Source organism: Crinia signifera, chromosome 8 (genome assembly GCF_055691185.1).
Source record: "Crinia signifera chromosome 8, ASM5569118v1, whole genome shotgun sequence".
Taxonomy (NCBI): Eukaryota; Metazoa; Chordata; class Amphibia; order Anura; family Myobatrachidae; genus Crinia; species Crinia signifera.
Genome location: NC_139224.1, coordinates 39,001,424 through 39,027,329, shown reverse-complemented (window position 1 = coordinate 39,027,329; position 25,906 = coordinate 39,001,424). Strand labels below are relative to the sequence as shown.

Genomic DNA, 25,906 nt, shown 5'->3' with positions numbered 1-25,906 from the left:
TCGGCCTGGCAGCGTTTGCCTATTTGCTAGGCTGCATGTAAACGTGAACAGGTCTGAATCAGGAGCTATGTTTGAGACCCCGCTCTGTGTGTGACATCTAAGGTGTAATTTATGCCCTTATTGCACCTGCTCCTTTACATATTATAGTGGCAATGTATCAAATGATTGTTCATTAAAGTATTTTCCTCTTTTTGTACTTTTAAGATATTGTCAAATGCAATAATAGATTTATGAAGAAGATATCACTATGTCCTGTGCAAAGAGACATAACAACACCGGAATCATAAAAGCCTATGGTAAGTGCCATAATATAAAAGTCTATGGTAAGTGCCGTAATATAAAAGCCTACAGTAAGTGCCATAATATAAAAGCCTATGGTAAGTTCCGTAATATAAAAGCCTACAGTAAGAGCCGTAATATAAAAGTCTATGGTAAGTGCCATAATATAAGTCTATGGTAAGTGCCATAATATAAAAGTCTATGGTAAGTGCCATAATATAAAAGCCTATGGTAAGTGCCATGGTATAAAAGCCTATGGTAAGTGCCATAATATAAAAGTCTATGGTAAGTGCCGTAATATAAAAGCCTATGGTAAGAGCCGTAATATAAAAGTCTATGGTAAGTGCCATAATATAAAAGTCTATGGTAAGTGCCGTAATATAAAAGTCTATGGTAAGTGCCATAACATAAAAGCCTATGGTAAGTGCCATGATATAAAAGCCTATGGTAAGTGCCATAATATAAAAGCCTACGGTAAGTGCCATAATATAAAAGCCTATGGTAAGTGCCATAATATAAAAGTATATGGTAAGTGCCATAATATAAAAGCCTATGGTAAGTGCCATAATATAAAAGCCTATGGTAAGTGCCATAATTTAAAAGTCATTGGTAAGTGCCATAATATAAAAGCCTATGGTAAGTGCCATAATATAAAAGCCTACGGTAAGTGCCGTAATATAAAAGCCTATGGTAAGTGCCATAATATAAAAGTCTATGGTAAGTGCCATAATATAAAAGCCTACGGTAAGTGCCGCAATATAAAAGCCTATGGTAAGTGCATGATATGGAAATTATTATTATAATTTTTTTTTTTACTAATACCTCTTCTGTGTGATCATGCTGGTATAATGTTCATAAGATAGGATTGTACCTATGGGTGCCACAGCCTGGTTGGAAGGGCGAGGACCCAGCACTTGGACTGGCGTTCCTAAATATTTTAGGGTGGACAAGTCGCCCCCCCCTTTCTCCATCTGTCCTAACACCTATGATAGTACCAACCTCTATTATGTTGGTTTTTCAAATCTTATTACTAATGCCCTTTGGTGTGCTGGGGGTTAATCCCCCTCCCTTGCAGCACCTGGGGGGCATTACTAGTTTGATTGAGCAGCTCTCACCACTGTTTTTATAGTACCAACAGAAACAGAAGTCAGAGGAACTGACATACCGTATCACAATTCGGGTTGGATTGAATACGGTAGATTGAAGTTAAAATAAGGAATATGAAATGACTTCATTGACTTGATCTTTTCAGGGACATTAATGGATTGACATTACTTTCTATGATGTACTTTCTCCAACGAGCCGACTCGCCGTCGTGCATGACTTTTATGTTGTGCACAGGGCCGCCGAGAGGCAGGGGGGGCGGGTACATTTTACCACACACACACACAAAAAAAAAAATCGGGTTTTTAAAAAAAGGGGGCGTGGCCACGGGTCCGCGATTAGGCCACGCCCCCGAATTTGCCTAAGCCAGGTCAGCGATGGCTGTCCTGCTCCTGCTCCAAGTTCCTGTTCCATAAGGTAATGCCATCCGCAATGCATGGCTATGGACAGGGGGAACAGACAAAAAGCGTGTGTGTGTGTGTGTATGTATGTAACAGGCTGTGTATGTATGGATATATGTGTGTGTAACAGGCTGTGTGTGTGTGTGTGTGTGTGTGTGTGTAACAGGCTTTGTATGTGTGTGTGTGTGTGTGTGTGTGTGTAACAGGCTGTGTATGTATATATGTGTGTGTAACAGGCGTAGGGCGGGATGTACTAAATTTCGCAATTTATTATTATTTTTTCGCCTACCTAACGTTTGTTGTACGCTGCGTTATGTTTGCCTGGTGCATCTTCGTCCGCCTCAGGCTCTAAACTTCAGACTTCCCTGCTGGAGTTGCGGACAGTGCGTCCGTCATGGTGTGTTTTTTTTTGTACTGCGCATGCGCAGGTTTATTTCCTTGCCGTCATGCGCAGTGCGCACTTGTTGATGGTCACGGTACCTTAAGGGATTTGCAAAATGTCAAAGGGTTCTGTATAACCCAATATGAAAGAATACTTATTTACATCCTTACATACTCCTATCCATCCACCAAGTACCAGTGCTGGCAATATTATATATATATATATATATATATATATATATATATATATATATATATTATATACAAATAAATATGCTGTAGACAAATAATACAAGAAAATAATGAGGAAATTCGCCAGCTTATTGTGGCGTTAATGCCCACTGCTTTAATCGCTTTTAGCAAACAGTGCAGCTGTTAGTGCATGTGAGCCGTGACAATTCTACTCAGCCGTCTATGAGGAGGAAGTCTCGTCGCGGGTGTCCCGCAATACTCCCCGACGGGCTACTGAAGAGCAGAACAAAACCACCGCTACTTTAGTGCATTCGAGAACGCAGGAACGCGGAAATAAAAGACAACTTCCGCGGCGGCAAGCATTAGTACATCCCGCCCTATGTGTGTGTGTGTGTGTGTGTGTGTGTGTAACAGGCTATGTATGTATGTATGTTTATATGTGTGTGTGTGTGTGTGTGTGTGTGTAACAGGCTATGTGTGTGTGTGTGTAACAGGCTATGTATGTATATGTGTGTGTGTGTGTAACAGGCTATGTACTGTATGTGTGAAGGAACAGGCTATGTGTGTGTGTAACAGGCTATGGCCCTCATTCAGGTTGGTTCACTCCCCCGCACGGTCGCACAGGGGAGCGATGTTGTGCATGTGCAGCCACTTTGTGTGAGCGAGCAAACCGATTATTTGCCGCCCCGATCGCATGCAGCAGTGTGGACGGAAGCGTGGGGTGGTGGATATGGTTTGCGCCCATGGGAACTCCCATGACGTGGGTGCCGGGGGAGGGCAGCTGATGTCACCGGATGTCAGCTGCCCACCTCTTCTCGTACAGGAGCGCCACAGATCTAAGACAGCAGAGACTGACTTAGATCTGCGAGCGCTTGATAAATCATTTGATGGTCGGCGACCGCACTGCCCTGCACACAAGCTGCAAATCGATGATGATGTAAAACATCCGTTCGCATGCGTGAAATCTGAGGTATTTAGATGACCCGCAAAGCTGCAAATTTTGCAGCTTTGTGGTCAATCAGAATGACCTCCAATGTGTGTGAAGGGAACAGGCTACATGGGGCCCATTTATGACGGATCATATGGAATGCGATCTGGGTGGGACCATACTGCCCAGGATCACATGAGATTAAAGAGGTTTAATGGACACAATCCCCCCTCTCCCTCCAGGTGCACATACCGCTGGCCATCACAATGCAGCTGCTCTTGGCGCCGGATCTGTAGCTTTGGGGGACACAGCAGATACCAGCAGCTCAGCTCGGCGATACTGCAAGTAGTGGCATCTGCTGCTTCTTGCCAGCAGGTTGAAAGAACTGTTGCCGCTTTCCCTGCTGCGTGTGTGAGCTTGGGATCCTTATACTCCAGAGGCGGCGCTTCAAATGGGGATGATCGTGCCAGTCACAGATCTTGGGGAGAGGAGCCGTGGGCTGGCCACCCCTGCTGTATGGCATAGGGGTCTGGGCAGCGCAGGGGGGCAGAGGGTCCCTGTGACGGATGGGCAGACAGCAGTGGGGTCCTTGCGGAGGATGGGAACTATTACCTAGTTCCCATCCTCCGTAGGGACCCTGCCGCTATCTGCCCATCCATGGCCACGACCCCTTACTCCCATGGGCGCAACCCATATCCACCACCCGGCGCTTTTATCCACACTGCTGCATACGAACGGGGCAGGAAGTAATCGATTTGAATTTTGTGTAGCATAATGTGTAAGGGGCAAGTATAAGGGGTCTACTATTGTGTTGCATAAAGGGTATATGGTGTGGTACACACCCCTATATCCTTTAATGGCCACACCTCTTTTCTGTTGCTCGCCACTCCAGGGGGGCCCCGTGACGCTGTTGTACCGGGGCCCAGGATTTCTCTTGGCAGCCCTGGTTGTGCATACCCAAATAACAAAGGGCCTGATTCAGACCACTATATATGCAACCTAGCGAACAGGTACTCGCTGCCCCGCCGAACGCCCGCCGCCAAATCCCCTCACTAGCATGTGAGGGGATGCGCATTTCAACACATCCCTTCGCATACAGCCAAAGGGGAGAGAAATTTCTTGGGTAATAACAGTCAGTCTGAACAGACTTTTATTTCCGCTGCTGATCGCCGAATATGGGGCGGGCGCTGTCATGTGACACCGCCCACCTGTATTCCCACCGGCAACGCCGCACCTGTATCGAGGGAATGCTCCAGCCCTCTGTCTGCCCCCGCCCACCTCCACGTGAGTGGACGGCCCTCACGGGGTTTGCATATGAGCATAAATGCACATGCACAAACTCCAAACGTCAGGGAAGGGGCTGAATTCGGCCCGTTAGAACGGAGCGGGTCTGAATCGGCCCAAAAGATAGAAAATCTAATTATTACCAGTCAAGAGATGCTGTGTTCAAGCCCAATGTCACTGCTGCTATATTTCATTGCACACTGAAGAAAATATTACTATTTGCTGCAATATTAAATGACAATATGACATCTAATATTGCAATTATTAATACATTGACCCCTTACACTCATAGAACTTTTGACTGTAACTAAGGCCCTTATTCTAGTTTACTCTTTCTGACAAAATCCTTCTTAGATGGACAAAACCATGTGCACTGCAGGTGGGGCAGATGTAACTTGTGCAGAGAGAATTAGATTTGGGTGAGTTATTTTGTTTCTGTGCAGGGAAAATACTGACTGCTTTATTTTTACACTGCAATATAGATCAGGGTTGCCGACTTTTTAATGCTCCTCTCCGGGAGAAGCCCGGAGAGGAGACTTTCTTTACCCGATCGGGGGGCGGGGCTTGACGGTGACGTCATTAAGCCCCGCCCCCATGACGGGAAATAGTAGAAATTACTGATATCCATGGAGGGGGCGGGGCTAAAATGACGCGATTGTGCCATTTTAGCTCCGCCCCCTCCTCTGAGACCCGCGGATTGCGGCATTTACATGCCGCGATTCGGGGGGCTCAGGGGAGTCCCCCAGATTCCGGGAGGGTTGCCCACCCTTCCGGGGGACCGGGAGGGGGACACGATTTTCGGGAGACTCCCGGGAATTCCGGGAGGGTCGGCAACCCTGATATAGATCTCACATTGAAGTAAAACCCCACCCAAATCTAATTCTCTCTGCACAAGTAACATCTGCCCCACCTGCAGTGCATATGGTTTTAGCCATCTAAAAAGGATTTTGTCAGAAAGAGTGAACTAGAATAAGGCCCTTACTCCTCTGCTATATTAACACAGCAGCAACCAGCGCATGTACAAAGAATGTAGCCCTCATTGGCACAGAATTTATTGTTACTTTGTGCTGGTTTATGAAGCAGGTTATTACTGTTGTGGAGAGAGCAGAGCCAGTGAGATGTGTTACCCGATGTGATAAATTTGTTCAGCCTGTTGTGCATTTGCCAGCTGTGAGGATTAGGGGATAAAGAACTCCTTTGGAACCTCAGAGGAAGAGGAACATGCATCTCTCGGACTCTGTAAGATGAGAACTCCTGACCTTACCTGAGCGAGACAAGAATGAACCAGGTATCTCAGCCTGGAGAGAAAACACTTCCCTGAGAATGTGCTGCACAAAGGGGGTCTTTATCTCCAGTACAATAACAGGATATGAAGCCTTCCCAGTCCCGCTCAAGTTTCCTCCACTGAATACCTTGTCATATCGAGCATGTTATTGGTTAGAAAGTATTCTATTTAATTAATTTACTAACGCTTAACAAATCCAAAGATACAAATTTAGGAGAAACCATGAGCCTTAATCAGACTTGTTCTCTTGGCTGAATATACCGTACCCTAGTGCCACATGCCGCCCCACCGAACAGCTTATGACGATCATTCTTTTTAGAAATCAGTTCTCCACATATGTGGGGTAATACATCCCCTAATTTATGACACTGAGGTGTAGCTTTAAAATGTGCTATGTGGGTAGTTTATATGGAGCTGTTCTGCATGGATCACCTCGTGGTCATCAAGCGCACAAAGCTGCGTATGGCTGTACATAGCAGAGAAGCCACAGCTTTACTCTCACCTGCCATCTGGCACCTCGTTCTATGCATCAGCCACGTCTGGCTGTCTTCATCCAACAGCAAGTGGGGGCTGAGACAGACAGGCAGATACTGTAGGTTTTCACAAAAATTGCTCCGAAAGCCCTTCAATGCATTCAGGGGAAACTAAAATAATGTGAAAAGGGTGTGAAAAAACCTTTTTCACATTATTTTAGTAAAGAGAAGATCAGTTACCCTGACAATATACTGGGTCTGGGGCTCGGTGTGAAAGATGTACTACTGTAGAGAAACACAGATCATAGAGGTGCGACCGAGGTTCCTCAGTAGAAGATACAGGCAAGCAAATCATTTCGCTAGCTGCACTTTGGGCCTTATTGAGATCTGAGCTGAGTACAAATTTGTTCGGAAAATGGGCAAAACCATGTGCACTGCAGGTGGGGCAGATGTAACATGTATAGAGAGAGTTAGATTTGGGTGAGTTATTTTGTTTCTGTGCAGGTTAAATACTGGCTGCATTATTTTTACACTGCAAATTAGCTTTCAGTTTCAGCACACCCCACCCAAATCAAACAGATGGTTTTTCATACCCTACCATCCACTAATGCAGTGGTTCTCAACCTCGGTCCTCAAGTACCCCCAACAATTCAGGTTTTCCAGGTCACCCGGCAGGTGCACAGGTGTACACATTATTCACTGATACATTATACAAGATCCACAGGTGGGGCTAATTACTGCACGTGTGATTCTGTGAGGGGACCTGGAGAACAGGAACTGTTGGAGGTCCTTGAGGACTGAGGCTGAGAACCACTGCACTGGGGCATGGAGGGAGAATATAATAGTACGGGCAGTGAGCAATGTGAGGGGACGTGGTACTGTACACTGATACCGTGTCCATGTCAGGACAAAAAAATGTCAAAAACTCATGTCAACTTTTTTGACTGTCAATCTTCCCATTGTCGACCTAATGCTTGTGTTGACCTTCCAACCCTGATGACCTTAGCCATGTTGAACTATTTCATGTGCTGACATAAGCCCTGTCGACCTTTAGTGTTCGAACTATTGTATGTCGACCTTCATAGTGTCGGCCCTATGACCCATACCCTTGCACAATAACAAATCAACATCAATGAAACAATGATCATGTGGTATATATATATATATACAGAAGTACCAACACACTCGCCATTCCTACGAATGGGGTGCAAACAGCACCCACTTCCCAGGGTGGGGTGCGGTGGCCTGTGACCACACACTCTAGTAAATACAAACACAGGGGGCCCAGCACTCACTACAACAAACTAACTCACCTTAACATTCAAATAATCAATCAAATAAATAATGGGGTTTTAGTTCATGAGTTGATCAATGCATTTAAGCTTGCAGCCCATCGCCAAGGGACCCCATTTCCATGGCCGGATTTGTGCCTAGGCCCGTGAGGCACCGGCCTCGGGGCGGCACCAATTAAGGGCGGCAGGCAGGCTGACATTCTGTTAAATAGCAGCATGGCAGAGCGGGTGGGCAGCGGCGAGTGACGCCGCCGCCGCAGACATGAATTATCATATGTCAGCGGCAGCGCCACTCGTCACCCGCCACTGCCCACCCACTCTGCCATGCACATTACATCACCGATTAGTGGCTGGGTCCGACGGTCCCTCTGCGCGTCCGGAAATAGCTCAGGCTCACTTCTGCCGGCTCCCGCCCATTGGCTACTCAACAGACACACAGTCTATTGACTGCAGTGTATCCAGCAGCTGAGCGGCGCGCAGATCCTCCCTGCGCTCAGTCGGTCACAGTGTGTGAGCCGGAGAGAGACTGACAGAGACACTGCGCTAATCACTGTACTAATAAGTGCCTCCCTCCCTCCGGGGCCTCCGTACCGTAAGCAGTCCAGAGTGCTTAAAAAAAATATTAAAGTGGGCTACAGTTAAATTTTAATGAAATATATATGTATATACATATATGATTACATTAAAATAGGGGGGCACAAAAATGTTGTGCCTAGGGGCGGCCTGACCCCTAAATTCGCCCCTGCCCATTTCACTGCAAGTCCTACACTAACAACTGGTTTTCATGGGAACCTGGCAACTGCTTGCACATCATAGCTAAAATGAACATGTTTTTTTTTTCCTGGGCTAAAGCTCATATATATATATATATATATATATATATATATATATATATATATATATATATATATATATATATATATATATATATATATACAGTATATATATCATGTCCAAAGAAATGAAGTGTAAAGGCGCCACTTGTGTCCTAGAACAGCTAATAGACCCTATTAGGTTACAAGGTGCAGTAGTAATAATAGTAATAATAATAATGTGCAGGTATTTCCCTTATTTGTCTAGGGCATCAGCTATCCCCTAAATATTAACACCGGGGTGAATGTCGTTTTTAGAAAAATTGAAAACAAGGAATACGGGTTCAGCGGCTAAATATGACCTGCACAGTACTCAAAATTGTCAATAAGATGTATATTTATTATAACAGTGTGCACATTTGCACAACACAGGAACCGGTGTATTTAATACAAACAATAAAAAGGTATATAGAAAATGTAAAAAATGTACAGCAGGCAGTACCCAACGTGTTTCGTCGATTTGACTTCATCCCCATTAGATAAGTTATTCTCCTATATACTTTTTAAAGTCTTAGAAATATTTTTCTGTTTTAAAAAAAAACAAAAAAATTGTACATTTTTTACATTTTCTATATACAGGTTGAGTATCCCTTATCCGAAATGCTTAAGAACACGAGCATTACGGATAAGGGATTTTTCCGGTTTTTGGAATAAATTTTTTTAGGCATACTTACCTCTCCCCTGGTGGTGCCCCGATGGTTCCTTGGGCTCCCACGTTGTCCCTCGGCGTCCACGGCAGGCCTTCAGCACCGTCTCCAGCATCTCCAGCGGTCCCAAACGTGCATTGCGCGAGTTCCCAGGCGTGCCGGTGAAGTACCCGGCGTGCACGCACACTCGCGCAATGCACTCCTGGGACCGCTGAAGAGGATGCTGAAGGCCTGCCACGGATGCCCGGGGACTTGGTAAGTATAAAAAAGGGTTAATTGGGAAAAAATAATCAAATTGTACCTTTTTATTTGTTGTATTAAATACCCCGATTCCTGTGTTGTGCAAATGTGCACACTGTTATAATAAATATATATCTTGTTGACAATTTTGACTACTGTGCAGGTCATATTTAGTCGCTGAACCCATATTCCTTGTTTTCAATATATATATATATATATATATATATATATATATATATATATATATATATATATATCAATACTTGCTACATTTCTCAAAGTATATAGTTACTAATGTCATCTAGAAATATCTCGCAACAAGCATTTAAGCACATATATGCCCATGTATGGAACTGACCACGCCCCTTGGGTGGAGCATGAGACACATCGTTAACGGGGAGCTGTGCAAAATTCTACTGCCAACAATAATCTCCCTGAAACTAGTTTCCAAAATTAGGTAAGTATGTTCTATATGCTTTCTGCACTGCCAAGCGATATGCCTGCTATGAGTTGCCGCTAATCTATACGCAACAGTGTTTTCGACAAACTGACACTGCCTTTCCAGTATTATACAGCCATCACAGACCAGTCCGGACTGCAATACCTACATCTAAGCACCAGAGGCGTCGTTATGTGAGGTGAGATACTATTCCATTACTAAGGAGAGCATAGCGCTTTCTGAAGATTTACAAAGCAAGTTCTAATATAGACTTCATTTATTTCTTCATCTACCAACTAAGCGGAGTATTTATGTAATTTGACATATTATCTGTGCTGAACAGAAACCATTTAGGTGATAATAACTGTGACTGATTACTCGTTGTTTCAGTCCATTACCGTTTGATGAAATAATTATTATTTTTAATGTACCTGTCATTTTAAAATGTGCTTTGATTATTACAATGAATATAGATCTTTAGCGCTACCTGATATTTGGTTTATTTATGTGTACACAGTCTCTACAGCAGGCATGTCCAAATTGTGGTCCTCCAGCTGTTGTGAAACTACACATCCCAGCATGCCTTGCTATAGTTTAGCATTCCCTAATAACAAAACTGTGGCAAGGCATGATGAGACTTGTAGTTCCACAACAGCTGGAGGGCCATAATTTGGACATGCCTGCTCTACACTATCAGACCCAATGTCTCCTTAAATATGTAACTAAGTTGGAAAAGTATTGGACAAACCAATTGAGTTTGTAGTTATTGCAAAGTGATATCAGAGTTAAATTAAATAAGCAAGACAAAGCGCTCCGGTATTAGCAAAGTAGTAACAGTTATTTATACATATACTGTACTGTGGACTTCTGTACAATAGTGATGCAACCCAGTTCTGCTCTACACGTAGCTTTTCTTTTGTTATCTGTTTATTTCTGCTGCATTGTGGTCATGTTTAGGAGAAGCACAAGGACTAATGCGGAATTTAGCATTCTCTGGTGTGAGGACTGTGGTAGATCAGAGCATCCCTTGGTGAATGTGGGAAAACCGCGTATTGCACAAACAAAACTTTCAGTAGTCATATAACCAGGGCCGGTGCAAGGCAGCGGAGCGCCCCAGGAGAGGGGGGATGTTGGCGTCCCGGTACCCACCCACTACACGGGGGGTGGGGGGGGCTTGGGGTCCGCACGGTGTGAGGGGTGGTACCTCCCCAGCAACTTACAGAGCCGCGTCGGGTGTCGTCGTCGGGCCAGGAGGGATCCACCCATTGTACCGCCCAGCCGGAGTGCCCACTTCCGTCCATCATCATCCGCCGGGTGGCGGCGCGGGAAGCGCTTCTGATTTTGAAACCACTGGCCGCACGCTGATTGGCTAAATCTCAGCCAATCAGCGTGCGGTGAATGATTTCAAACCCAGAAGCGCTTCCCGCGCCACCGCCCGGCAGATGATGATGGACGGCAGAGGGCAGCACTCCGGCTGGGCGGTGCAATGGGCGGCTCCCTCTCTCCTGGCTCTCTCTCCTCTCTGGACGGCTCCCTCTCACCTGGCTGCTCTGAACTTCCGCACTCCAGTGGCCGGCACCCTAGGCAAATGCCTAAAGCTGGGAAAAAATACAGAATAACCTATTTGAATGTGTTACAAAGTGGCGGAGACTATACACTGAGGACCTTTTTCAGGTCCGTTCAAAAGGGCTTATGCGTTCACACAGGGACAATGTTTTTGACTGCACATGTGCAGGCGCATTTCTGCGCATGTGCATCCGCTGGGTGTGTGTGCCCACGGCGAACAGACTGCTTGCAGGGTGCACACACCCATCCTTGCGGGCAAAGGGCAGGGGGGGGGGGGGGCCGGCTGGCCCATTAGCATATGGGAACACTCAGCGTTGCATGCTAATGGGGCCGTGAAGGACATGACATTGCCGGACGTCAGCTGCCCGCCCACTTCCTGAACGTGCACCATATGTAAGGTTCCTCAGAGCAACCTTACATATGCGCACACCCAGTGGTGTAGCTAGGTTCCACGGTGCCCGGAGCAAGGGCATGTTTCGCGCCCCCCCTCCGGATTTGTAGTAGGTGGGACCCTTGCGCGGAGGAAAGGGGGCGCGGCCTAACATTATACAACACACACCCATTGCACATTTTAGCGATCTTTGTAAAACCCATTACACATAAAGCCACATGCCGTAATGCCAATTACACATAAGGCCACACATGATGTCCAGCACACACAATTATAGCCTAGAGAAGTTACTGGAACACCAGACAGCAGTAGCAGCCACCAGTCACCGCTATCCCCCAGGTGCTGCAAGCAGCCAGCTGTGAGCATGGGCACCTTGCTACAATGTGAGCAGCAGAGGATGGCTCAGGCCACTAGCAGCAGCAGTCCCCTCTCCCCTCCCTTCCTGCTTATCCTGGGCTGGCTCCTCTTTTTTTTTAAACGGAAAGCACCCCACCGCGCTTATCAGCTTCAGATTACGCAGCTTTACTCCGGCACCGCAGCGTGGCTTAATCAGAGTCAGCATCTCTGCTTCATTCAGTCGCAGCAGCAGCATATACGGGGCGGGCAGCCAGTGGATGAGGACCAGTCATCCGGCGGCAATATTAGTGGGACGATACCCCTGTAAAAATGGCCCTGCATGTGATGCCTGCCAATCCCTGCAGCAGCTAATCTCCTCTTAATTTACAGTGCGCCCGCCGCAGACCCCGCCGGTGCTGGCTCCTCCAAGCTGGCGGATGGGTCTGCAGCACCATAATTACACCATTGCATATACAGTACACATGTATAGAACACATACATACACATCACATATACATATAGTGCACTTACACTGACATCTTGAGGGAGGCTGAGGGAGGATGCCACAACAGCAGTCTTTGCTGCCAAGTCTGGCCAGCAGCACTTTTCCTCTTTAAACCCTCCATGGCATAATCTGGCGATTCGCGGGTCGTGGTGAGGGTGTGGGGCCAATATGACACAATTGCATGACAAGCAGTGTCATATTTGCTCCACCACCTCGCCGCCTACCCACTAATCGCAGCAAAAAGCCGAGAGGGGCCGGAGCTATGGACGCTGGCCCTGCAGACTGACAGATGTCAGGGGCAGCAAAGCGGGGTGCAGAGTGCCCAGGGAAGCAGAGCTGGGGGGCTGAGCAGTGAGCAGCTGGGCGGCTAGCTTTGGACTTTGTCAGGGCCGGGACGGCTCTCTCCAGCAGTGCAGAAGGAGGAGACGTGGCCACAGTGGATGGAAGGGGTGGGGCGGGCAGTGGGCAGGGTGGAAGGGGGAGCTCTGGCTGTCTGTGTGAGGAGGTTCAGTGACCTGCCCCATGGGTGGGTCATGGGCTGGGTCACTGAGCGTCCTCACTCCTCACACTGAGGTTACTGTTATGTTATTGACTTCCTGCTGCAGCAGAGCAAAACGGACGCCTGCCTCTGGCTGATCGCCGTGATACTGAGGTGCCCCAATGGCGCCGGCCCCCCCCTCAGCCACTGCTAGGGCTGCCGAGCACTCATTACAGCACACCGGGGAGCGGGCAAGCAGGGCAGGGGAGCCGGTGGCAGAGCTCCGGCGCCAGTTGACATGTCTGCGCCCGGAGCTTTTGCTCCGCCGGCTCCACCCTAGCTACGCCTCTGCGCACACCTTCCACATCTTTTGATGGTCGGCGCCCTGACATGTTTGTGTAAAACATCCATTTGCATGCCCTGCGAATGTATGAACCCTGCGAATGGTGGGCCGGCGTACCACCATTTGTAAGGCGAGTTCTGGTTGACTCGCAAGGATGCGATTTTGCTTCCGAGCGACTGAACCAGAATAACCCTTTTGTGGGTGTTCCTGGTTAGCAGAGAGTCACAGGATTTTAGCTTTTTGTATCTTTGGAGGGTAAACTTGGGTTGCTTATACTATCAATTGCCATGGTGGTCTGGTGGCATGGTTCATGAATCAAAACAAAATGCACCATCAAATTCCTGAACCAGCCATGTGGCTGGGGCTGTAGGCAGGTGCCAAAAGGGTCAGCTCACTCAAGATCTCCCCAGAATTCTAGACTTTTGGAATTTTTAAGGGCTAGGTGTATGACCTATCAGTGGCGTCACTGGGGTCTGTGACACCCGGTGGGCTGGAAGGCACATCACACCCACCCAAAAAGGACACTTGGCCTTGTGGGAAGGGTCGAGTCCTCTCTCCACATCCCTGGTTCTCATCACATGCATCATGGAGATGCTGGGCTGCACATAATGTCACAGTGCAGCACCCAGATCCTGCCACTGAGAAGTCATCATTTTGGTGTTGCCCCTCAGTGGAGGATACTCGGGAACAGCAGTTGGGTCACAACCTTACAAACATTAGAGGGATGCAGTCCCCTCTTCCTGAGCAGAATGGTGTGAATCAGTTCATAGTAAGCATTTTTAGCCAATATAGGACTGCCATGCAAGAATCAGAACAGTTAGCAGAATGCTCTAAATGAAGAAGTGCATCACACAAGGACAGCCTCACGATGCATGTATATTCTTGTCCTCAAATAAGCACTGGCATTTAAAAATTAGGTCTCCTTACCTGCATCTGTAATGGGCCAGCAGCAGGTACGGTCCGATCTGATTCAGCAGCCCTGAATCTGATGCTATTACTGCTGAGCCAATAAGGGGGCTCCAATTCAAACAGGGATTCACTGGTAAGTCAAGTATGTTTTACAGCATACCTGGGAACAGATGTAGGTGATGAGCCAGTGCGCCAGTGCTCCACCTCTTCACACCAGGGACTATAGTCCACCAGGAGGTGGCAGAAGTTAGTTCTTCAGTGGAAGGAGAAGAGGAAGACATTGAATTGAATATTGGAATTTCAGCTGCATAAAGAGGGTGGAAGTCATGGGAATGCCACCCACAACCACAGCAAAAGAGCTTACCTTTGTCACCCCATTTGAGGTGAAGGTTGCGACTGGAGAAGATTTAAGCCCTGAGACTGTGGAGGATCCCTGGTCTCAGGTGGATGAACAAATAAGCCTCATTGTGGCAGAAGTCCTGGGACTGCAAAAGAGCTTTACTAGGCTGCCGCATACCAGGTGTAGTGTGGAGCAAGGTAGACAAATGCTCACACCTTAGATGTAGAAGGGAGATGGTGCCATCGGGCTGTGGCTGATCCTGTGAAGGACCATCTGAAGAGTGCAGAACAGAATGCAGGAACCTTTTTCATAGCCCCTCCTACACTACAAGGGTTGTCGAGCACGAGGCCCCTTTTTTGTCTTATTTAAAAAAATTATCAGTGGCAAGACAGACAAAGCCTAAAATAAAATCTGTTCCGGGAAAACTCTCTGTTGCGAAAAATGTCAATAACCTCAGTAGGTGCCCTCTTTCACAGTGTGAGTTGCTCGTCAGTCCCGCACCAATCCGATGGTTCCATCAGCTTGTTTAAAAACTCTAAGAAATTATAGGTATTTAAAAAGGTATAGTTTATTCTCATTATACAAACAGATATTACATACAGTTGATAATACTACTTAAAGTTCTGGTAAGAACTGTGAAATTTGCAATTTAAGTCAGGATGAGAACTTCAGTTTCAATTGTCTTCTCAAAAGTTCCTGTTTGGCTGTTACAGGAAGTGCCTGGGGACATTTATACAGAAATAGAACTAGGTGCTTGTGTGAACTTTGTTTCCAATCGAAGTGTTTGCATCAGTTACATTATCACAGGAGACCGAAAGGCCTGAAATCACTTCCCTAGTTCTTCCCCTCTCTCTAGCACAAACGTAATTGGGTGGATGAATTTGGCCAAAACTGGCCGTATTTGTAGAGGCAATCATTTAGAAGGCCAGCCTGGTTTTGCCTTGTAAATCATTCCCGCTTTACAAATACAAATGTCCCATTTGCTTAGCAATTTATTTACTAAAATGGGAGTTCTATGTGAAGATGGGAGGTTGTTATGGGAAACCAATCAGATTTTACCTTAGTAAAAAAACAACCTTTAATGGTAATGTCCCTGTCACATGCAGTCCAGTCCTCACTAATATAATGACACAAGGGTACAGAACATCTTCCAACTGTCCCAATTAAAGAGCGGCGTTCCCGCTAATTGGACACTATCCCACCCAAGGGTCACAGTTTCCTGTAGTTGGGGGGGGGAGTCAGGGGAGTCGGTGATCATCACTTTGTGATCACTGAATAGATGCCTGCAGGACACCCACCTGTGACTCCACCCCCTCAGGTGCGGCAGGTCCTTTCAAGGAAATTAAAAAAGTTTGAAGGTATGGGTATTGAAGGTAAGGATGAGCAGGCCGCATGCTGCCTGCTCATCCTTTGAATTCATCCAAATACTAAATGTAGTTTAGTAAAATGTAAATGTAACATATAGCCAATACAAATTCACCAGTTGCTAAGGGGCACATAACTTGTTTTATGCAAGTATCTGCTCACTTAGAGCCAGATGTGCTAAGCCTTAAAATGTGATAAAGTGGAGAGCGACACACTACTTGGAGCCATCACTAGAGTGACAGAAAAATAACAAAGGGCCTAAATCAAGAAGGATTATATATGCTCAGTTGCTTCCCGTAGCTAAGTATATGTGATCCTTAACAATGCAAATGCAGAAGGAGTGCATAACAGCCCCTGCCTGCATACCACCCCCTGCCTGCATACCACCCCCTGCCTGCATACCTCCTCCTGTCTGCATATCACCCCCTGACTGCATACCACCTCCTGTCTGCATATCACCTCCTGTCTGCATATCACCCCCTGCCTGCATACCATCTCCTGTCTGCATACCACCCCCTGCCTGCATACCACCCCTGCCTGCATACCACCTCCTGCCAGCATACCACCTCCTGTCTGCATATCACCTCCTGCCTGCATATCACCCCCTGCCTGCATACCACCTCCTGTCTGCATATCACCTCCTGCCTGCATACCAGCCCCTGCCTGCATACCACCTCCTGCCTGCATGTCACCCCCTGCCTGCATATCACCCCCTGTCTGCGTACCACCTCCTGCCTGCATACCACTTACTGCCTGCATACCACCTCCTGTCTGCATAAAACTTACTGCCTACATACCACCCCCTGCCTGCATACCACCCTCTGCATACATATCACCCACTGCCTGCATACCACCCACTGCCTGCATACCACCCCCTGCCTGCATACCACCCACTGCCTGCATACCACCTCCTGTCTGTATACCACCCCTGCCTGCATTTCACCTCCTGCCTGCATACCACCTCCAGCCTGCATTTCACCTCCTGCCTGCATTTCACCTCCTGCCTGCATACCACTTAATGCCTGCATACAACTTACTGCCTACATACCACCCCCTGCCTGCATACCACCCCCTGCATACATACCACCCACTGCCTGCATACCACCCACTGCCTGCATACCACCCCCTGCCTGCATCTGCATACCACCCACTGCCTGCATACCACCTCCTGTCTGTATACCACCCCTGCCTGCATACCAGCCCCTGCCTGCATTTCACCTCCTGCCTGCATACCACCTCCAGCCTGCATACCACCCCCTGCCTACATACCTCCCCCTGCCTACATACCACCCCCTGCATACATACAGTACCACCCAGTGCCTTTATACCACCCCCTACCTGCATACCACCCCCTGCATACATACAGTACCACCCAGTGCCTTTATACCACCCCCTACCTGCATACCACCCCCTGCCTGCATATCACCTCCTGCCTGCATACCACCCCCTGCCTGCATATCACCTCCTGCCTGCATACCACCCCCTACCTGCATACCACCCCCTACCTGCATACCACCCCCTGCCTGCATATCACCTCCTGCCTGCATACCACCCCCTGCCTGCATATCACCTCCTGCCTGCATACCAGCCTCTGCCTGCATACAAACCACTGCCTGCATACCACCCCCTTCCTGCATACCACCCCCTGCCATCATACCAGGGGCGGATTGGGCCACCAGGCAATTTCCTGGTGGGCTGGCCCGGATTTGGCCGCTTTCCCCCCCTGACCGGGCCGCCGCTGTCTCCGCTGGCCGGCTGCCAGGGATAAAGAAGGCAGCCACGGAGCTGGAGCCGTGCTGTCCTCCCTGCCACAGCCAGAGCTACTGCAAGTGGAGAGAAGCAGCAGTTCACTGGTAAGTGAACACCCCCCCCCCCCCCCCGGCTGCAACCCGATAGCACCCCGATCCCCCCCCCCCCCGCTGCAACCCGATAGCACACACACATACACCCCCGGCGGCAACCGGATAGCAACCCCCCCCCCCCCCGGGCTGCTGTGTGATTTCTCCCGGGCCGCATTTAGTCAACAATCCACCCCTGCTTCATACCACCCCCTGCCTGCATACCACCCCCTGCCTTCATACCACCCCCTGCTTGGTGGTGTGTGTGTGTGTGTGTGTGTGGGGGGGGGGGGGGTTAGGCACCAAGGGGGCTGAGGGTTAGGGCTGGAGGGAAGGTTATGGTTATGCACTAAAAAGGGGGTAGGCATTAAGGGGGAGGTAGGGTTATACTGTAATTAGGCTGGCAAGGAGGAGTAGTGTTAATGTTAGGCTGCAGGTATGGATGTATACTTACATAAGTATACTTACCCAGCCCTTGCCTGGATTCTGATTTGCTGGATGCCATGGTCGGTCTTCTGGGCAATGGAATCCCGTCCACCGGTTGTGTATGTATTCCGTGTACAGTACTCTGCTCACCCACAGAACTGCGCACACACTCCCAATGGTTTTTTACTTTTCTTCAGAAAAACTGACAAAGACCCATTTCATACCTCCCAACAGTCCTGATTTTATCGGGACAGTCCCGATTGTCAGGGCCTGTCCCGATGTCCCACCCGCGGGCGGCAGTGTCCCGCAGTGTGGGGGGGCTGTTGGGAGTCCCCCCGTCAGCTGCTAAACAGCGGGGAATAAACGCTGTGCGCATGCGCACAGCGTCTATTCCTGCAACCAGGGGGCTGGGGGCATGGCTAGAGGCTCACAGAGCCTCTGGGTCATGCCCCCATAGCGGCAAAATGGGGGCGTGGCCTTGCGGGGGAGCCGCGAGTATAGGCCATGCCCCCAAATTAGGCCACGCCCCCGAAAATTTCGGGGCGCCTCCGGCGCGCAGAAGCAACGTCCCACATCCTGTACTGAGAAAGTTGGGAGGTATGCCATTTATCTCTTAGTGATAAATTTCATTGGGCGAGATGCAGCTAAAGTAAAAAAATGTGTCCAAACCTCCAAAGTTTTTTGAGGTCTGGCCGACTGGGGCATGGCCACGCCCCCTCGCTGAGGCCCCACCCGATGGTCACACCCCCTCCATTTTACCGTTCGTTGATAAATGAGCCCCTAAATATGTCACACCTAGTATAAAGCAGATTCCAGTATATTCAGAAATTGGCAGAAATAGTTACGCAGGCCATAAATTCCCTCTTAAACATCACTGAACTCTAATAATAGAGGCAATCAGCAGAGTACACATTTACCTATCTGAAGATGTGAACTATCACCATAAAATATTGATTAGTTGACACAATACTCTGTCCTTTCATTCGCTGACAGGCAGATCTTTCTTCTGATGCTTTAGGTCTAGTTCATTGTCCTGATTATGAATATGTAGTGAGTTCCTCAGATAGGAATGATAAAATAATCCTTTGATGTGGATATTTCCTTATTTGAATATATAGATCTGACCATGTGCTCTGAATTCTGTATGGATGGTCAGAAATGTCTGATAACGTGATGTGATCTGATAACTGTCCATGGAGTCTGCCAGGGGAGGAATTAGGGGTGAGCACTCCCCTAGGCACAACAGTAATGGCCGCTTCCTTCACCTAATTTCATTATGTTCACTGAATGGTCATAATCCCGCATTTGATATCTAGCAGTCACTGGTACAATTTGGACTGACAGTACCAACACAAGCATCCACGTGTGCCACCCCCAAACAAGTGCTGCCCCTAGGCATGTGCCTTACATGCCTACTGGAAAATGAACTGCTGGAGTGTGCTAGTACTAGCTATAGCTCACTGCTGTGACACAGAACTTAAGCAACAATGTCCTGGCTATGGCAAATGGTGAGTTGATATACATTAATAAAGCATAGTTAAGCATAGTTGCCTACCCTCCTGCATTCTGTAGGAGACTCCCTGAAATAGCAGCAATCTCCCTATCTCCCTCATTAGTCTAGCAATCTCCCACATTACCCTGTTACATTTTGGGGGGAAAAAAGGAATGTGAGAGAGATACATTTATACTGAATCATCAGCACCATTTCCCAGCACTTTGCCAAGTATAGTATCTCTTACTAACTGCTCTGGGGCTCATCTACATTTGCATATAAATCATTTTAAAAGATTCCTCTCAGATGTAGCAGTGCACACCCACGCTTCTAGGTGCCACGTTCACAATCTCTTTTCACAATCTCTCCATATATGGAACTAGACACGCCCTTTGGGAGGAGCATGACACGCCCCCTCAATGGGATGCTGTGCAAAATTCTATTACCAACTATAATCTCCCTGATCAAAAGTAGGCAAGTATGGTTATAGATCAATTCCAAGATGTATCACAAGACCTGTGACACTGACCCACAATATCATGTAATATTTTGGAGCTCTATAAATCATGATAAAATCATTATGTTACACTACTTCAGCTAATTGTTAGCCCACATTTATACACATGTAAAACAATAATAAGAGTATGTAAAATAATTACTTGGAGACATATTGGCGATGAATAGGGTCAGGTTTACTAATTAATAGCTGAAGTACCCGGCGATAACTGAGTTTAAATGTTCAAATTATTAATTTATCAATATTTTGTATTTAATTGTCAACACTTTAGAAATATTTAGCAGCTTAGCAGCTCCTCCAACACACCCATGAGGTGGCTGCTCAATGTCGTTTTTTTTTTGGGGGGGGGGGGTGTCACCAGTAGCCCTAATCCCCAGCTTGTTCACGTCAATTCCCTCCAGTTTCAAAACAGAAAATAAAGTAAGAATAACGTAATGTCAGCAATAGGCATGGAGTGAGTTAAACATCCCTGTCTGTGTGTCACCCTTGGGAAGCATGTGACTCGGGGGATCCAATAAGGTTAATGGGTCTGCCAGGGTTAGCTGGGTTATCAATAGCAGGAAGGGGAGGAGGCTTCCTCTCCTTCCTGCAGAATTTCCCCTCCCTCCCTCCCTCCCTCCTCCTTTTGCAATTATTAGAGGGTGGTGGGTTTCATCGCGTTAGCTTATAGGAGTGAAAGAACGTCAGGTTTAATCAATTTAATATACATTTATGTGTTGATGTTACGTATATGGCTTGTTTGGGTGCACTCACCTCTCATTGACTTAGGCCTTCGCTTGATCACTCACTCGGGGACAGCTACCCCACTCGGCCGGGTGGGTAGTCAATGCAGTAGGGTGGAGTGGATACCGTTTGCTTGAGTTAGGCCGGTTACGTTTGTAGTTTTGGGGTGGAGTTTTAGTTAATTAGCCGTTCTTTCTTGGCCACCATTAGTTAATTAATTAATTTAAATAAATCAATTTAGATAAAAAAGTTCGATAAATAAATCAGTTAACAATTTCTGCCATACCTATGTCTCTGAGTTGTTATTTCAGGTTTAGTTATATTAAGTTAAGAAATGTGAAATGATTTACATGCTAGAATAACACATAAGATGTTGGGATGTTTAAAGACAAAAAAACACTGAAAACATGTAACAATGATTGTTGGAACTGGAGGGATCAGTGACAAGTATTATTAATAATTTGAAAAATACATAACTGTAAAAGTGTAAAAAAGTTTGAACTTTAAAAACAGGAACTTTCTTACCGTTTTAGACCACGGATCTTATGTTTGGTTCTTCCGATTTGCTGGGGAGCCGTCAGTTAAGGTGGGAGAAACTGACCAGGTTGAAGAGTCTCGTGCGGCACAGAGGGCAGCTGTTGTTGACGTGCAGCTATTCTGTAAGACAGGGAACATGGAAGGTGTGGTGACAGTGTGACACGGCCATTTCTGTACCTACCTCAATGTCAGAGATGCAGATGTGCAGTACTCTGGTTCCTCTCCTCCCACAATGGTGCGCCTGCTGTAGGTGGGGAGACACCGCATGAGTCTTTCCAGCAGGAAGAGTTCTACTGTCACTGCAGCTGCCTGATGGTCACTGGCACTGGGCTCATTTCTTCCTCTACGTCCAGATCTTCCTCTTCCTCATGATGGTGCAGATCTTCTTGCTGATCGACTCCCATGGGATGGTCTGCGGCGTCCTGGCCATGGCTCTCTGATGTTCCGGCTGGGTCCATCTAAAACAGTATTTCATATATTGTAGATATAACAAATCGCCATATGTAACATGTAAAGATCAGATATTGCTGGTGTACAATAAGACTTCCAGCAGTAACATGATTAACCCCTTGAGTGGTGGGTTTTGCTGGGGCAGGACAAACCTACCAGGGCAGGTTTGTCCTGCCCCAGCAAAACCCACCACAGAAAGCTGGAAGCTGCCCCCCCTCCCTCGCCTCCACTCCGCCCTTAGTACGCCAGAGCTTCCCTGCTGCTGCTCTCACCCCAGCCTATGCCGCCTGTCACATTCAGCAGTGACGTCGGTGGCAGGCTGGGGGATGTTCGCGGCTCGGGAGGACTCGGATGCCTGAGCCCTCCCGAGTCCCTCCAAGGTTGGCCGACCATATCTGAGCCTGCCGCCGACGTCACTGTAAAATGAGTGACGGGCTGGCTGGCGGGCAAAGGTACTGGGGGGACTGGAGTTGGTGACGGGGGTGTGCTGTAGAGGTGCTGCGCCAGTGGTGCACACCTGGACACCACTAGCGCGCACCTATTGTATAATAGTGATATGCCTGGAGATTTTCCGGGACAGCCAGCTGCAGCAGCGCAGCTGAGCCCGGAAAATCTCCGGGCATACCACTCAAGTGGTTAATGTATCATATTACTATACAACTGAAAAACAGAGCTGCAGATCTGTAACTGACTAACAGCATGGGAGGTGCCAGCCAGTAATACAGGGACACTGGTCAACCACCACTACTATAATCCCTCCCACTACAAAGGACAACTGCTACAGATGAGACATTGGTCTAAGACAGTGGTTCCCAAACTTTTTGAATCACGGCACCCTAAACTATCAGAATATTTTTCACTGCACCCCTAGGCCAAAAGTTGGTTACTGATTTCAAGAAAAATATTTAAAAAGTTGTGTTTTAAATGTTTTCCTTAGGTCCACTTATGTGGTGAGAAACATGGGGTGAAATTTAATAAGATGAGAGATTCAGAAAGAGAGATTTGGTAAGAAATCTCCAGTTTTTTTAAAGCGGCAATCATTTACACTGCAAAATCAAACTGGTTTTGCAGTGTAAATGATTGCCGCTTAAAAAAACTGGAGATTTCTTACCAAATCTCTCACTTTCTGAATCTCTCATCCTATTAAGTTTCACCCATTATTCACTTCTGTTTACCCACATATTCTTAATTGGAAGCCACAAGCACTAATTTTGCCTATTTCATTAGCCATAAATAACTTGAATTGATTCTGGACCACCAACCTGAGGCACCCCTGCAAGTACTCCGAGGCACCCCAGGGAGCCTAGGCGCACAGTTTGGGAACCACTGGTTTTATTTACTGAACAATAATGTTACTGACCTTCATTTCCAATCGGGTGGGACAACTCTCGGCAGCTCCTGTGTCCGCTTCAGCTGCAAATTTAGCAAGCCACATTCAGATAGGTCTAGGCTGTGCAGTGCCCTTATATTTGATATGCAGGCAGAAATGTAATATACAGCTGATATACAATACAATGCATACAAAGTGTACATTTCTGCCTGCATATCTAATATAAGGGCACTGTTCAGCCTAGACCTCTCTGAATATGGCTTGCTAAATTTGCACTCGGTTCCAGAGATACTTCCTAATTGGCTTGGAAGGGCTAGGTCACATTTGTCATCTTCATCCTGTGACTGCTGTGTTATTTATAAAGTGTACTCCTTGCTGTTAAATGTTATCAGATTACTTCTCATGCTTTAAGAGTTATTATTATCGAATTATGAGGTTATGTTGTGCCACGTTACTGGGCCATCATCCATTTTATATTTACTCTCTAGGCAGCTATTCCATTCAGGATATCCACTCTATGAGTTCTATGAGACCCAGAGGGGGGAATTTACTAAGAATACGAATACAAAAAATCGTATTTGTATTCTTAATACAAATGAATACGACTGCATACGGCTGTTTCAGCCGTATGCAAAGTCGTGTTCCGGAGGGGAATTTACAAAGCAGTGTTATGATATCCGGGAGTCCTCGCCAACCCTAACTCCGTTGTCATCGAATGGGATTGATGGCTGCGTGCTAGTGCTAGGCTTCGCCTATAATAGCCGCGTTCGACAGAGCCCGTTAGTCAGGCTCCGCCCCCGATGCCACCAGGTCTTGAGAGTTGACAACGCTGCCACCAATGTCAAAGATGAACAAGGGGATGACTAACTAACCCAAGAAGGCGAGGTCACCCTTACTCTATAGCAAACTGGGTAAACGTAACAATACGTAGAGATGTAACACAAACCTATACCAAACAGGTGTAACAATACACAGAGGTGTTTCATAAGAATCAAGATACAAGTAAGGGGCAGTCTGGGGATAAACCCCACTTATCTGTGCTCCGAGGAGACAACGGCAGCGGGAACCAGGGTACGGACAGCTAGGACAACGCACGGACACCAGGAGGACAAGAGGCAGAACGGAGGACACGGCTGGGAATGAACGACAGGACACAGGACGACTGGACACAGGAACCAGGAGCAGTGAGTAAGCGGGAACCAGGAACACTTGAGACCCTGAGGTGCAAAAGCTATAACCGGCGTCTGTCCTGGGCAGACGCCGGCTCTTTATTCAAAATCCCCGCTGACGCTGACGTGCGCCGCACTGCCGGGCGCATGACCTCAGCGCGCCGGCACACCGACGGAGACGCTCGGGGACGTTGCCCGGCAACGCCCCGATGCCTGCTGACGATGCCGTGGGGACGGAAGCCAGGGGCGTTGCTGTGCGACGCCGCTAACGTCTCCCCCGGCACTCGTCTACACTGTCTGTCCCGGCTGGTCCGGGACAGAAGTGTAACAGTACCCCCCCCTTGAGGAGGGGTCACCGAACCCTTAGAACCCGGTTTCCAGGGAAATTTTCTAAAGAACTCCGCTCTTAGTCGGGGCGCATGCAAAAACTTTTCTGGGACCCAAGATCTTTCCTCATCTCCAAACCCCTTCCAGTGGACAAGAAACTTGAGCTGACCCCTGACTACCTTGGAATCCAAGATATGTTCCACCACATACTCCTTATGCCCTCGAACCAAGACAGGTCTTTGAGTACGTGTAGAGCTGGATGGAAGGGTTCCGATGACAGGTTTGAGCAGGGAACAATGAAAGACATTATTGATGCGCAGAGACCTGGGAAGCTGAAGTCTGAATGCCACCGGGTTAATTTGTCCGATAATCGGAAATGGACCGATAAACCTGGGACCCAACTTGGAACATTGCTGTCGAAGTCTAATATGACGTGTGGATAACCATACTCTCTGACCCACTTTAAAGAGACACGGTCTCCTGTGCCTATCAAAGAAAATCTTAGACCGGGCTGAGGATTGTCTAAGGGCTATGTGTACATTCTTCCAGGCTTTCCTAAAAAACGAGACAGTGGACGAGGATCTTGACGGATCAACCGGGGGCATGAATGAACCACATTTGGGGTGCAAACCTGAGTTGCAGAAAAAAGGAGAGCTCTTGATGGCTGAATGATAAGAGTTATTGTATGCGAACTCTGCTAATGGAATAAGCTCAGCCCAATTGTCCTGGCACTTTGAAACGAAACAGCGGAGGTATTGTTCCAAAGCCTGGTTGACCCTCTCGGTCTGTCCATTCGACTGCGGGTGATAGCCAGAGGAGAGACTGACCTGAATCCCTAAGGCTGCACAAAACTGTCTCCAAAACCTGGCCACGAACTGGGAACCTCTATCTGAGACAATATCGACCGGGAGTCCGTGAAGCCTAAAGATGTTGGTGATGAATAAATTTGCTAGGATTTTTGCAGTAGGAAGCCCATGTAAAGGAGTAAAGTGAGCCATTTTGGAAAATCTATCCACAGTAACCCAGATGGTGGTGAACTTGCTAGAC

At 47.5% G+C, this 25,906-nt stretch overlaps 1 protein-coding gene across 1 annotated transcript in view; it reads left to right on the top strand.

Moving 5' to 3' along the window:
- Positions 1-251: 251 nt before the first annotated feature.
- SUSD3 (sushi domain containing 3) overlaps positions 252-25,906 on the top strand; it is a 134,279-nt gene continuing 108,624 nt past the window's right edge. Inside the window, exon 1 of the mRNA XM_083156182.1 lies at positions 252-296. The gene's annotated coding sequence lies outside the window, so the exon portion shown is untranslated. The remainder of the gene's footprint in view (positions 297-25,906) is intronic.